General features: G+C 37.8%; 1 protein-coding gene across 1 annotated transcript in view; it reads right to left on the bottom strand.

Moving 5' to 3' along the window:
* The window catches only part of KCNK2 (potassium two pore domain channel subfamily K member 2), a 133532-nt gene that overhangs the window by 81699 nt on the left and 36840 nt on the right, over positions 1-14993 (bottom strand). The gene's annotated exons all lie outside the window — the stretch shown is intronic.

Consider the following 14993-nt stretch of genomic DNA (forward strand, 5'->3'; position numbering starts at 1 on the left):
TCAGTTGATTCCAAAGTAACATTCTGGAAAAGGTGTTTTAAGACTTATTTGTATCAAGGCTCAGAAATGTTAAGTAAAACACATAAGGGCTAATCAAAAATCACAGCCAGTGTTTACATGCGTATCTGTCTGACCTTCAAGTCCTGCCCTGCTATTGAAACACCACCCCGTGCCCCACCACAGACAGGCTCACACACACACACACACAGATAGGTCCACTTATCTGTTTCAGATCTGCTTGACATTCATAAGGTTTGACTTAAAGATGATTCCAGGGGGTGGGAGGTATGGAGGGAGTATCAAAACCACTGATCTGCACCATGCAGCATCCTTATGTCTTAATTTCTTGCACACCCTCATTGGATCTTGAAGTGAAGCATGAATACATGCAAAAAGGGATAATTAGGAAAAGGCCTGACCTTGCCCTAAACGTGGACTCTTAACACATTTTCCCCTTTCTGTAATCTTCACAGTTACGAAGACTACCTGAGGTTAAGTCCTTTGCCCTGAATTCAGTCTATTAGAAAAGCCCAACCCTGGAAGGTAATAGGACTTTCTCAAAGACAGCTCAGAACAAAAGCTAGAAAAAATACTATTTCCTTGTTTCTACAGCAATTCAGAGCCTATAGAAGGAGAATATGGGAGGATTTTCCACTCGGGAGAGGGAAATAGACTGAAATGCACTAACTGGTGGCTAACTCTACTGTTATCCTGTTACTAAGCCCAGCCACATGGAATTAAGGAGAAAGAACTTCTGGGCCTCCATCTCCACTCTATGTCCACTGGTTAGAAACACAGATTCAAAGTGAAAGCAAGTCATATAGAAAACTGAAAAAGAGATATCATCTTTTAGACTCCTTTAAAATTATACCTCCCACTCCTAGTCTATTTTCCTAGTCTATTTTTTCCCCACAGCTATATAATTAACATGTAACACGCCATATAATTTAGTTCCTTGTTAAATCGCTCACTAGTTTTTTGTCTGTTTGTTTGATGTATTCCAACTATCTAGACACTACTTAATAGTTGCTCAATAAATATCTCCCAAGTGAATGAATGAATAAGAGGAACAGACAATCTCTGAAAGTGGTATACTACAGAACCCAGAATACGTCTGGAAACCACGACAGAAGAGAATAAAACATTAGATCTATAAATCTGGAGCCTAAAGCCACCAAAAAACGAATTCACTGGGATCTAAAGATGAAATTAAGTAAAGAAAAAGAGTGGGTAAGATAATATAATATTGAAAGGGAACTGCAATTGCAAAATTAAGATCTGTATTTAAGATAAGTAAGGAGAACTGAAATAGTAGAAATTCTAGCCATTGCTGCAGCTCACAGAACACAACAGAATGTCCAGAATTACAGAAAAAATAAAGGCAGAAAGAATTTCAAAAGGCAAATAATATATAGAGAAAACTGAGAGCAAAGAGCAACACAAAAATTGTCAGTGTCCCTGGAGGTGGACAAACTTAATCATTGGAATAGAACAATCAAAAATATAATTAAACAAAGGTTTAAAAAAACCTAACAAAATAAATGAAACCAGTTGCAAGATTAAAAGAAAATCTTCAATTTAAAAAAAAAGACAGGGAAAAGAGGTTACCAATAAAGGAAGGAAAATCAGGCCAGTATCAAACTTCTCCTGTCTAACAGCAAATGCCAAAAGACAATACACAAACATCTTCAGGGTTGTGATGGAGAAAAGTTGTGATTCCAGAATTTTATACCAGACAAAATTATCTTTCACGCAAGAAAGCTGTTTGCAGACATGCAAATATTTCTTCCACTCACGTAGCTTCACTGAAAAAACTCTCTCTGACGACTTACATACGTGAGTAGTTGTGAGATAAATCCTCATAATAACAAGGTATTTATATGGTATGCTGAATTCTTTCTCTCACAGTTTGAGTGACACATGTTGGATCTTATGCTGGATCATACAACAATTTAGATGACTGGATCATGTTGCCTAGAGAATAATGAACAATTAAAATTGTTTTTTCCCCTTTACAATGGTAAAGCAGCCCAGTATATAACAAGTAATCATTACAAAAGACAAGTAGATTAAGGAATGACTTTCTGGATCTTCGAAGTTCATATTAAAAGATCTGAGCTATTGTTTTGTTTTTAGTTTTTAATTCGGAAGATTAATAACCTACCCGATGACAGATATCTTACTCCAATCAGATCAAATTTATAAAATCCATAAGGATCATGTTAAATATCTCTAAAAAATCAGTGATTATGGTACGATATCAACTATATCAAATAAGCACACACAGGAGCATGACTATAATGAAATGTAGTCATAGCTAGTTACTTTCCTTTTTTATACATTTCTGCATTTTTCTATTTTTCTATTAATCATATGTTACCATACAGGAGAAAAGATCAATCTGTATCTGCAATTTGATCAATAAAATAGTCACAATCATGATTTTTTAAAAAACAAGCATAACAGGAGGACTGTTTTTTTTATAATAAATTTTATGTTAGTCACCACACAGTATATCCTTAGTTTTTGATGTAATGTTCCATGATTCATTATTTGCGTATAACACCCAGTGCACCATGCAATACGTGCCCTCCTTAATACCCATCACCGGTCTATCCCAATCCCTCACCCTCTTCCCCTCTGAAGCCCTCAGTTTGTTTCCCAGAGTCCACAGTCTCTCGTGGTTCATTCCCCCTTCTGTTTACCTCCCCTTCATTATTCCCTTCCTTCTCCTGCCGATCTTCCTGCTATTTCTTATGTTCTACATATGAGTGAAACCATATGATAATTGTCTTTCTCTGCTTGATTTATTTCACTTAGCATAATCTCCTCCAGTCCCATCCGTGTTGCTGCAAATGTTGGGTAATCGTTCTTTCTAACAGGAGGACTGTTAAAAAGTGGTATTGGATCAGGGAAATGTGAAATCATAGATATATATGTACACACACATATATACAAATACAGATATATTCTCTATATATCTATATACATATATAGATATGTTATATAAGATTTAAACACCCAGTGTTGCACTGTTCCTAGTGACAAAAAGCTAATGACCATCAAAGGGGTAGAGATATGATGTATCATTAAAATGGGATATTATGCAGCTGCTAAAACAATAAAGCAAATCTTTAGGAAGTGATGAGAAAATTTTTTCAAGACCGTTATTACACAGAGATAGCAAAGTAGAGAACAGCTTTCACTTGTAAAATAAAGGACCGTGTATATGTTAATTACACACATACACATCCCCACACACCCAAATGATGCTCAGAAAAATAAGTAACAGTGGTTGGCTCTGTGTAGAGGATGAGATTGGGGGGTAGCTGCAGGCAGGACTCTTAGCTGTCACTCTATAATTTTTATACTGCTTACTTGTTTCTCATGTGTATAGTCATGCGCATGTACTCCTTACTAAATTTTCAAGTAAAGGTATACAGCATTTGATTGATGTGAGCGTACCACTAATTCCTCACTATTTTCATGCCCAATGTTGCCACACAAAAGATTATTTCTTTACTATACTGACATAAACAAAATCCCTATCTTGAGTTGCCTTGATTTGTACCTTTCCTAGGGTTTCTATGAATTTCAAAAGGCAGTTAGCATGGCACATCATTAGACTTTCAGCAAACATTTATAAAAGCCAAGCAGGAAATATTGCAGAAAGATGAGTTTTATGCAACGTAATTTATAATCAGGTCTATGCTATTTTTTTCTTTCGAATATTATCCATATGAAGATTATCTGTATTATAACAACCTCCTTTCTATTATCATAGATCTACAATTTCCACCCCCTACTACATTCCCCTGAAGAATATATAGGTTCCTTTTCCTGGCACTTAAATTTCATTTTCTTAAAATTATTTCCCCAAGTCTGGATTTTTGAAATACAGAATGTCATGGATTGGGATTGGTGGCACTCTAGTCTTCTAAAATAGAACCTTTCTTATCATGTTTACAGAAAACAACTCAGAATATGCTGGAGTTTGGGAGAACTGAAAATATCTGACATTATAATATCACTCAGAGCTCAGCAATAGAATAAGATTTCCTTATTTTGAGAGCTGTAGTTTCTCACGGTTTCCCTCTGAGCACAAGCCTTGGTTCTCCAAGCACTTATTTAGTGTGCTAGCATCTACACGAGCATATTGTTGCTATGTTTCTAATATGGTGTTTTCCCTCAATTTTTGAAGTACCACAAAATTTACATTTTACAGCCTGAAAATTAAAGTAGAAATTATCTAAGCCAATGGTTTTAAACCCTTTCGAGGATTGTGGACCCCTTTGAGCATTGATACACACTGTGGACCCTCTCTCCAGGAAGCATGATCATAAACCCTTAAAGCTTATCCACATACCTTCCAGAGGTTCATAGAACTCGTGTCACAAGTTTTTTTTTTTTTAAGATTTTATTTATTTATTCGACAGAGATAGAGACAGCCAGTGAGAGAGGGAACACAAGCAGGGGGAGTGGGAGAGGAAGAAGCAGGCTCATAGCGGAGGAGCCTGATGTGGGGCTCGATCCCGTAACGCCAGGATCACGCCCTGAGCCGAAGGCAGACGCTTAACCGCTGTGCCACCCAGGCGCCCCTTGTGTCACAAGTTTTATGTCAAACTTCATTGGACATATTCCAGGTAGAAGAAAAGCCAGCATATTCTTGAAAAATGATCAAAATTTTGTTGTTAAACATTATTAAATATACTATTCTTTGAGTTTTCATAAAATCCTGTGAGGTAGCAAGTACATTTATTATTATTCACTTATGAGGAAACCATTTGGATTTTCACATGTGGAAACAACTCAGAAAATTTCAATGATGTAGTCAAACTCACACCGTAAATAAATATTAGAACCAAGTCTCAAATCTAGGGCTTCTCTTTACGAACTCTATCCTTTTTCCTTGCTTTACACTCTTTCCTTTAGTCCACTGTTGGCAAACTTTTTCTGTAAAGTTTGATAGTAAATACTTTCAGCTTTGCGGGCCATATGGTCTCTGTTATAGCACAAAGCCAGCCAAAGACAATACTAAAATGAATGGGTGTGGTTGTGCTCTAATAATTACATAGCAGGTGGCAGGCCGGATTTTGCCCACAGGTCATAGTTTGCTGACCCCCGCATTATTTCGCCTCTACATCAAAAATAACTCGGTCTTTTAATTTATTTTCCTGGTTTTAGTGTTTTTATCATCATGATTTTGACCTTGTTACATGATCATTACTAAAACACTCTACACGCTAATGGAATCCCTAAATAATATCACCAATAACAGCAAAATTTCTGCCTAAAAGCTAAAATGAGAATTTTACATATCAATTTTTATTTTTATTTTGAGATAGTTTCACTGTGAAACCATTTTATAGGAAGGTGGTTGGGGAACACAATCTCCTTCAATAATGCAACAGGAGCCAATAATACATGGAAAAAATAAAAAAGTCCTATTCTAGTGATGGCATTGAGGGAGACAAAGTTTGGGAAAGCAAATTAAAATATAAAATACATTTTCTTATGATGTTTAGTTGGTTTGAATATCAAATAATCTTTAAAGGAGAGGTATTCGATGAGTATATTTGTTTATGGTATTAATTAGGGCTATCACCAAATGTCTGGGTTTTTCTGAGCATAGGGTAGGATTGCATTTCCCCACTTAGGCTCTTGAAGTTAGTTTGGCCGATGTCACGTGAGTGAACACTATGTGTGCACTTTCGTGAAACTCGCTTAGCCAGCGTGCAGTTTCCCAGGCTCTACTCCCTAGACCAAAGTGATCAGGAAAGGACACTGTAGGAGGAAGAGCTATTGCCCTAAGTCTCTGAGCAAGAACAATGGGCAGGGCCCTCCTGTCAATCCACACTGAATATGCAGTATGAATAAACAATAACCTTTTATTTTGTAAAGCCACCAAGATGTGGGGATTGTTTGTTACAGTAAATGACTTAGCACATCCTAACTAATACAAAGGCATACATTTAAAAAAATCCTATAGAGAACAGATTTACACAAATATTAATTTTTATTATACCCAGCTAATAGTAACACCTCAAGGTTACATTATATATTATTTTGATGATCACACTTTGGATTATCTATAGATCACTTAAATAACCAATCAACTTATTTCATTAAATTAACTACATGAAGTTAACTAACAATTCCGTTCACTACATGAAGTAACTAGTCAAATCTGACACTTAGCACTGTGAGAATAACTGGTTTGAGCAAACCTTAATAAGTTATGTGAAGGCAAACATTATATGTATTATTATAAAAATGAGAATGTATGCATTCGAGGTTTAAGAAAAAATGTCTTTCTTTCTCTGTTAACGTTAGTAATACAAATAAATGTGCAAAAATAATATTGGCTTATTTTAATAATAAAGTAATAAAAATTACTCCAATAAAATCAGCTTACTCTAAATTAATATACTGTCATTCAGAATGCAAACTATTTTCATGTACATAATCTTATTTAACATTCCCAACAACTCTGCGAGAAATACTAGCCCCACTGACATACGAGAAAATTAAGGATAATAGAAGGGTGACTGGCTGAAGAATACCACCCTAGCTAGCGGCAAAAACAAAACCCTGAACTTAGATTTTCTGCAATGGTATCGGATATTCTTTCTACTGTATCATTCCTTTAAAAAACAGGGAGAAATATTTTCATCCTCAGCTTTCCTATGTGAGGAAAGCTAAGTGAAATGTCTGCATAAATATGTTCTGCAAAATATTTAGTTGTAGTACAATGTATATTAAAAGGTCATGCCCACATCTTTTCTTTTATTTAAAGCATAGCTTCCATTATCTGCAGATGCTGCTGAAATTAACTATGAAAACATGCATTCTTTGAGTAAGCTACTTGGGCAGATTATGACTTATTTCACACACCTTCTTTCCTTTTCTCTTCTCTTGCCACTTGCCCTTGGAAATTCCACTTTGTTAACTAGCATCTTCAAAGAGGGGAACCTAAGCTTAGAAGGGAGAGGTACAGCATGTCTACGAAATTTGCCCATGTATTTGTTGTTTTTGCTTTAACAATAAAGTTGGAAGGGGAAGAAGTTTAAGATTAGTAATTAGTGCGCCTTTTTGGATGAACTGTGACTTTCAATTTCTCGTATGATCAATATTTCCCCCAATGGTATGTTAGAACCAAGAGTTGGCTGCATGAAATTCCAATCTGAAGTTAGAATTAGTCATATGTATAATGCACTTCAGCTGCACCCAAACCACCATACTTACACATGAACCTTATCTGGCCCAGGTACTTCTTTTGTAAATACCATGCTACATTTATTGCACCACATAAATAACAAAGCCGATTGTCCAGAGTAAGTTTGCACAAGTCTAAAAAATTTCACACACACACACACAGGATTGGGAAGACAACAAATATGTAGCATAATTACTAGCTGAAAGTAGACAGGCCCAGACAAATGCTGTTACGTTCCTTCTTTATCAAATGAAATATCTGAGACAGTTACAAAAAGGTTTTTTTTTGATACTCATCTCACCTAGTTTTAATCCCATTCGGAGCAATACTTGCATATTTGGTGGTCAGTCAGATACTCTATAAAATCTATAATCCATGACAAACAGTGCTGCATGTCAATGGTTGAGAAGGGGGAGAAGACAAGAAAGAAAGAGATTCTGTAATTATTCGGGGCATGAACTTCATGGCGATTGCTTTCTTCTAATTTGGGGGTAGTTTCTTGATCACGTTTGATAGTGATAGCTTTCCAGAAGATTAAAAATATGTTATTGCAAACTTTTCAAAGTATGCAGAAATATATAAAAGTGTTTTGTTTGTTTGTTTGCTTGTTTTTTCAGAATACAAGCAATTCCTGACTTGAACATAGCCAAGAAATGAATGGCCACTACACTGATACCACAGCCAGCACCCGCCTCACTCCTCCAGTTTCTGTTAGATCTGTACTTACTACCTTGCTATGGGTTTTCCTACTACCAAAAACAAACAAACAAAAATGCTGCCTCACTCCTGCGAAGATTATATCCCTAATGCTGCCCGATCCCTTTCCAATCAGCACAGGATTCTGAGAACTAGGGCCTCTGAATTGAACTTGTGAATGATGTAACATACATACGCCATGAGAAAAGATGACTATTTCATTATTGCTTTGGAGTCTACAGTATATTTATGCCATTATCCTGCTTTATTGTCTATCAAATGCAATTTTGCACTCTGCAAACTTAATTACCATTCATAAGGCATTTTCTCTGAGAAATACATGTTAACTTAGAAAATAAACCTACGTGAAGATTTCAAATGGCAGGAACATATGTTAATATCCTGAGATAAGCTTTATTTTCATTAATTTAGGTAGATGGGAAGAGAAACAGAATCAAAGACCCCCAAAAAATTTCTTAATTTCAACGTTTGCATTTAAAATGCACAATGCCAGAATCACATATTTTGGAAAAATAATCATCCACTTTAACAAACTGGCACAAAGAAAAATAATCATCCACTTTAACAAACTGGCACTGGGTCAGTGTGAGAAGTCACCTCCCAAGACTATTTGCCTGGTAAGCTGCCTGAAAGCAGTTTAACTTTCCTTTAAAATGGGTTTCTAGGGGCACCTTGGTGGCTCAGTCAGTTAAGCGTCTGACTTGATTTCGGCACAGTTTATGATCTCAGAATCCTGAGATCGGGCCTGGCGTGCGGCTTTGTGCTCAGCTCAGTGGGGAGTTTGCTTAAGATTCTTTCTCTCTTCCTCTCATTCTGTAACACCCCCCCCCTCTAAAAAATAAATAAATAAAATTATGGTTTCCAAAATCCAATCTGCAGTTCTCTGAGAACAGCAAAGAGACTAGTGAAATGCCACAGAATTATGAGTGTACTAAATTAATAAGATAACACTCAACACCCAAAGTTGCAATGACATCATCCCCTGGGAGAATGCTCTCTGTCAAATTCTACACCAGTGCTTTAAGTCTATTCATTTCCAAGTTCAGATAGTAGCTTCATGAAATCACAATATAGAACAGAAAATACTCTTAGAATTATTTCCCTCACTCTTTAAGTTATAGTTTCCTACCATATCCTACAGAAATGGTAGAGTCCCTGCTGGAGGCACGTGAAAGGCTCCACCATTTTCAATATACCCTCTCCCTTTCCAATATTGACGTTTCTGTTATTTGAAACTGCTTGTGACAGTTCCTCTAAACCTTTAATTTTTTCCTCTTTTTTTGGTGGTTGTTGTTTGCTATTGTTCTTTCTCTAATCAATTAAGCATTATGTTAAACAAGCAAAATACAGGTTTGCGGGAAATCTGTGACCATTGCCATAACAGCTTGAGCAATTCAATATAGGTTAAAACAAATCGAAAGTTCTGGTGGCTGGTTCAAAATACAGCAAAAATAAACATAGACGTTATGTAACTGATTTCAATCTCTCCACTCACGTGGTAGAAAACAAGGGCCCTTTGTAAACAGGAGAACCGCTACTCCAAAAACAATGTCTTCCATAAGTTTCAACGTGATGCTTTGGGATCATACAGTTGCTAGAGACCATAGTGGTGCCCTTGTTATCTGCATTCTGACACTCAGAGATCATGATTGAGTGATAAGCTTGGGCAAATCCTGGCTCTGGCATTCCAATTTACTTTCCACTGGGGATAATTTCATTATATTTTAATGCCTCCAGGTAATTAAATCATCTGACATTTTATTCTGATCTTTAAACTGAACTCAAAATAGAATACAGTTGTCCATTACATCATTTTTGCCAACAGCTTGTCCTGGTGTATAAGTGATTTCTTATCAGCTTTCAAATAACTTAAAATAGAAGATGCGAATAGTCCCCCTTTGTCACTATGCTCAGGGATAAGTATATTTCCATGTAAACTTTCTTTTTTCAATCATGTATCTCCCAAGGTGGCAGTGAGGAGGATAAAAGGTGGACAGATACATGATTTACCCTCCTCACTGCCGCTTCTTTAGTTCAAGGCAACAACTTTGCTCATAGGGATTAATGGGATAACCTTCTTCATTTTTTGTTTTTTTTTTTAAGATTTATTTATTTTGGGGGGGAGGGGGAAGGGCAAAGGGAGAGGGAGAGAGAGAATCTTAAGCAGGCTCCTTGCTGAGTGTGAAGCCCTATGTGGGGCTTGATCTCAAGACCCCGAGATCCTGTTCTGAGCTGAAATCAATAGTCAGATGCTCAACAGACTGAGCCACCCAGGTGCCCCAATGGGACCTTCTTGCTTCCCCACAGGCCCTCCAAATGACAGCTGAGTCACATCTTCCCTCTCTTATGCTTAAATCTTTCAGTGGCTTTCCACCGAATTCAGAATGCTGCCATGACTTACCAAGCCCCACATGCCCTGGCTCCTCTTAATCTTGCTAACCTTGCTTCTTCCTCCAGGTCCTGCCACAGGGACTCATCTGTATTGCTTGAATATGCTCTCATCGGTCCCACTCAGGACCTTTGTTATTGCTGGCCCTCTGCTCGAACGCATCTTCGCACTCTTCTCTACCTAGCTGATCTCTTCTCATGCTTCCGGGCTCAGCTTCAATGTCACCTGCTCAGAGAGCCCTTAAATCAGTCTTCATTAGAACCTCCCGCTCCCTGTTCTGGCTCCTCTCTCTACTCTCCGTCACCACACATGAACTTCTTGGGTAGCATTTATTGTCATCTGTAATGGTCTTATTTTTTTGATGTCCTGATTGATTGTTGGTCTCTTCAGCCCTAATGAGAGCTTCAGGGGTGGGGCTACTAAAATGAAGCTTCCAAATAGAACGCAACATGAAATCTTGGCCATTTTTTTAACTCTCTTCTCTTCATAGGCTAGACTAGCCCTGTTGATGGGTTGCAAGCCTGCTGCTTAAATATTCATTTCAATGCTCAGCTTGTATTAGTCACCAAGGCCTGTTGCTTCTCGCATCTAATTATTTCAACATTTTGTCTTCCTCTCTTCTTGCAACACCAACTCCAACCATCCCGGTCAACCATCCCATTCCCCTTCCATGGGTCATTGAGATGGGCTCCTAATTGCTCTTCTCCACCATCAGTCTCCACGCGTCCTCTTCTTAACAGATGCATCTTCTAACGTCACTTTTAACCTGTCACTTCCCTTTCCAACAACAGCAACAACAACAGCAACAACAACAACAACAACTAAACCCCAAACCAACCCGTGTTCTATCTTATTATAGTAGGTCTCAAAAATCACATTATATTCAACCATATCCTTCCCAATGGAATCAGTCAATAGTATTTCCCACTACTCTTTAAACAATTTCTGTAGTCTACTCAAATACTTTTCTATTCTCAAACTGAAGCAAGCTCATACCTCTCTTTGTATTCTTGTTCAGCCATGTCACAGACTTGGAGGCCCTTTCCCCCTCCATCAATCTAAACCAAAACATTTTCTTCAAAACCATAGTTCAAATCCAACTTCTCTCATTAAGCCTCACCTCCCAGCTCCAGCCCACATGTACTTTCCTTTTTCTCAATTCTTAAACCATTGTTTAAACCACTGTTCCACATAACATTTGATTACCTAAGACTTATCTCTGTTATCCTTCAGTTATTTCTTTTTTTTTTTTTAAAGATTTTATTTTATTCGACAGAGATAGAGACAGCCAGCGAGAGAGGGAACACAAGCAGGGGGAGTGGGAGAGGAAGAAGCAGGCTCATAGCGGAGGAGCCTGACGTGGGGCTCGATCCCATAACGCCGGGATCACGCCCTGAGCCGAAGGCAGACACTTAACCGCTGTGCCACCCAGGCGCCCCTCCTTCAGTTATTTCTTAAGTGAACATTTTATCTCCCTAATTGGATTGCATCCTTTCTATCCCAGCAGTGGCAGAAGTAGCACTGATCCAACAGGAGCCACTTACGCGGATATACTGATTTACATGGTCCTGACGAGGAATCCCTTCAACCACAAACACCAATTCTAGATAACTTGCAATCCCCAAACAGAACATTATGTTCCTTGGCCCTCATCTCTCCCACACGAACGCCCAACGCCTAGAATATTCCCTTTCCACCTTCATTCATCTGGAAAACTCCTAATTCTCTCTCGGGTCTCAACTAGGACAACATTTACCAAGAAAAGGAAAGTATTGTCCCTTCCTTACCCATCTGCCTATTCTGGTATATACCTACGGTATAGTTCCTATAGATTCCCATTAAATACTCTTAACCCGTAGCATGTGGCACTCTATATTATAAATGACTATTTGTCCGCTGGCCTCCCTGACTGGTCTGTGCACAGCTTAGGCTCAAGTAATTTATCTTTTATCTTTATAGTAGCAGAGTGACAGTGCTGTATTATTTGTTGAATAAATAAATGAACAAACTCGCAAAAAAGCTGGCACTAAAATCTGTTGAAAGAGCTAAGAATGTGGTGTAATAGGTATCAATCTAGTGTTATGTAATTTACAACAAGCCACAGTTCATACCATCAGAATGCTTGTTTGTTATTAATTCCAGTTGGTAAGCACCCACTGTGGGTCAAGCACTGGGGACACAGAAAAGACTCAAACACGTAAAATCCCTAACCTCATAGAACGTGCATCTTACTAGGTGAAACAGGCAGGAGTACAGTGTTTTCTCCGAGGTGGAGAGCACAGAGATGCTCTCACCAGAAGGCCCTTTCTGCAAAGATGCTGACACTGAGACCATGCAGGCTTGGACCAAAATGGTGGAGGCTTGCATGGTGAGTAGTGGTTACACAATGGATGTACTTTAAAGTCAGAGCCAACAGAACTGATTGATGGACTGGAAGTCAGGTCTGAGGGAGTGCGAACAGTCAAGATTTTAGTCTGTGCAACTGTGGAATAGAATTTGTGCAGGGTTTGGAAGCATATGATTCTGGAAAGAGTGTGTAGATATATGAAGAGAGTCTCTAACATTAGGCCTTAAGTTTTAATAATCTATTTTGTATAATAGAACTTCCCTTGGGCATATTTCCAATGAATAGTAAGAGTCCCTATGGCTTCTTAGACAAACTGATAACATCAAAGAGATGAATCTTGGACAGCTGCAGCTAACGCAGCTCTGAGAAGCACCGCCTGTACCAGGCACCCCATAAAAGCCACTGCAATTTTTCCTCCAAAATGGTCTCAAATTCTTTTTTTAAATGACTGATGCAATGCAGCTAGTGCCAGAGGTTACAATTTCTGTGATTGCTAGAAACCACTTCAAAGCTCACACGATTATTATCATTATGAAGATTAATAATTATACTTGGAATTTTACTGAACGGTGATTTAGATGTCAAATGGACACTTACGAAAGAGGGCAAAATTTTTATCCTGTCCTAGACCAGAATCTAGTAAGGTCAGAGGAGACGACCTTGACCTAGATGTAAAAGGACGTGGAGGAGATGTGGGTGACCTGGAATGACTTAATCCACCTAGGACTAAAGTCTGAGATACAACAGCAGGGGATTTGGACTGTCGGGCAGCTACCTAAACAACCAGAATCATCAGCTCCTGGGCTTAATGGCTATAATTTGGGGTAAGGTTGGTAATAATGGTTTATTTTTTTCTTGTGTGGAAGTATAGGTCTGCAAAACTTACTGAATTTGGGATTCAAAAAATGAGACTGTTTACAAACACATGATGCAACCTAAGTCAGTATAATGACTAAGTCTCTTGCAGAACAATTCAGCGGTGGTCATGATGAGTTCGAACTTGGACTTTTGAGTTTTCATTGGGCAGACACAAACCATTCTCACTCAGTCTGTGAAGTTGTTTTCCCCCTCTTCTAGACTCTAAGTAGTTTACACAATAAACAGTTATTTCCATAGTAGAAATGGGCCAAGACCTCTAAGCTCCAAAGTTAACCTGTTATTATGGTTAGAAATCAGGGTTGCCGTTTTTCCAGGTTTTCGCAGCCACACAACTTTTGACCTAGCTGGTGGAAATGGAAGAGTAAATATAGTTCCTTGACCTCTTCACAAAGGTAAAAATCAACATGTCCAGGTATTTATTTCACTGGCAAGTGATTGGGCACAAAGAGGCATTGCAGTGGGTTCGGATAATGACAGGACTCTACAAACTTTTTTCAAAGGAAAATTTTAAGCAAGAGTTCATCCATACACTGTCCATGTCCTCTTATTTAGGAGTTTGATATAAAGTACTGATGTGAAAACCTTATCTACTTCATAATTTATCAATGGCATCACATGATAAAATGAAAACTTTTAGAATCATAATTCATATCCCAAAATCAGACACCAGGCCCATGAGAGGAAATCTCATCACAAGCATATGTAGAAGGGAAGAATTCTTCTTCCACTTAAAATTCCTTCATAACTGAGATGAGTCATTTCCTTCCCTATGTTGAAAATTATGCTTTAAACCCACCTCCTTCCATGAAAAAGACAGCTGTAGCCCTTCCCAATCCCCACAGCATGGCAAGCATGGTTTTCACTATGGGGTCTGTATTTATAGCCTCTGGATATTTCTTAGGCATTGAATGACTAACTACCAGAAAAAAAGTCATGTATATATACCCATTCTGCTTCCTAGAAGGCACTGACTATATGCACAGTCAACCCAAAAAGAGACCGTGTTCTATTATGTGGTCCTTTTTAACATTATAACAAAGTGAACAGAAGCAAACAGCAAGAATTACAAAAAATTCTTTTTGGAATCCTCATATTTCAGTGTCATTTTTTTTTACACATTTGCACTATTGCAAAAACAGTATATTTTTTAAAAGACCTGAAGTAATCATAACAGACAAGCATATAAGAACAGGAACAATCTGTTGAAATGTAGAGTTAAAATTTGCAAATTGAAAAAGGTCATATCAAATAAGAACTTCATGAACAGAATGTCAAAACCCTACTCAAATCTTTTCTCTCTACACTAAAAAAATCAAAGATGCAGGAAAATTTGAAACTACTCCTTTTTACTATCCATTAGTCAAACGACTCAAATGCTCTGCTCTCCGGGTTCATACGCATTTTAAACTTAACTTAGTATTCTGGTACAATTACTAATTCATTTC

This window comes from Ursus maritimus, unplaced genomic scaffold (assembly GCF_017311325.1).
Source record: "Ursus maritimus isolate PB19 unplaced genomic scaffold, ASM1731132v1 scaffold_2, whole genome shotgun sequence".
NCBI lineage: Eukaryota > Metazoa > Chordata > Mammalia > Carnivora > Ursidae > Ursus > Ursus maritimus.